Raw genomic sequence first — 1,403 nt, 5'->3', positions numbered from 1 at the left:
CACAGGACAGAGCGGAGTTTAGGGCTGTTGTACACAGGGTCGCTATGAGTTGCAGGCGACTCGACGGCATATAACAACAACAACAACAATTACATTTCAATAGCTATTAAAATCTGTGTTTTATGCTAATTAACAAAAGTTGATAGGTGTTTGAAACAGATGTTTATTATCATGAAAATGACACCGTTATATACAAAAGAGAAGGAAAAAGTTTATATACACAGAAAACTTTTACATTTTTATTCTAATTAGCTAATATTAAGACTAGAGAATTTTAATAAAAATTATTTGAAAAGTGTAAATTTATATGGCCCACATTTAAAATATCACCACAAAAAAGATTAAAAAGAAAAGTTCTTCATTATTCACACTTCATATTGAACAAACAGTGTGGTATCTTCACTGTAACTTGAGAATTATCACATAGATCTGATACAGGACATCTCTGTTCTCATGGTTACTCTTTTTTTTCTATTTAGGCCCCTAATCTCTGAAAGAAGGAAAGGAAAACAATAACAGAATGAGTCACTGTATTATTTAGGCTGTACCTGTGACTGTGCCTGAGTGGAGTGTTGTAATCTGATTGTGTGTCTGATTATCCTAAGGAGAATGGTTTAACCTTCATCTTATTAACTCAGAAGAGTAGTTTAAGGTTTTACAAATGTGCATATCAAGCAGGTTTCCAGGCAAATTTCTTTTAACATCAATTGGTACCTTCCTACCTTCCCTTCTCCAGCTAGGATCCTTTGTGGAACGTTGTACTCCATTTGCACAGTGAGACTTTCACGTGTTTCCACATTTATCACACACTGGGAACTGGAATGAGCTGGAAGCCTTGACTCATTGCAGCTGCTAGCCCCACCCATCCCTACTGGGAATCATTAGAAACGTTTTAGGAAAGAAAAGCTGACCCATTTTTTTTTTCTTAGCTAAAACCCTTAAATTTACTAAAGATAGACTATACTCACAAATCACAAATCATTTTCTTCCTATAAAATAAATAGGCTCTCTTTTCTATCCGTTGGAAAATAGAAACTCTATTCAAGGGCTGAGAGATGTTAAAGTAGCCTTTGTTGAAACATAAAAATGATACAAAAATTACAACTGTCAAAAATCATGAACTGTAAGTTGGGACAAGCGATTACTCAGGTGACATATTTGAGCCAACATCTATTTTTGAGCCTACAAAGAATATCTTTGCAAGTTTCACCTTTTGGTTTTGTTATTGTTTTGTTTTGCTCTAGTACTGTAATATTAGATCAGGTTTGTTCAACTATACTATACAATGTAGTAAAAAAAAAGGAGGGTCTCTGGTGTGACTTGAAAGTCAAATACACAGAGTTTCTGAGGCTATAAATTGAAACAGGAAATTCATTTTTCCCCCAAAGAGCTGCTGGTAGATT

This window comes from Elephantulus edwardii, unplaced genomic scaffold, assembly GCF_000299155.1.
Source record: "Elephantulus edwardii isolate Elephantulus edwardi_28Jun2011 unplaced genomic scaffold, EleEdw1.0 scaffold00085, whole genome shotgun sequence".
Lineage (NCBI taxonomy): Eukaryota > Metazoa > Chordata > Mammalia > Macroscelidea > Macroscelididae > Elephantulus > Elephantulus edwardii.
The sequence above is the reverse complement of the archived record's forward strand: the minus strand, read 5'-3'. Positions refer to the sequence as shown.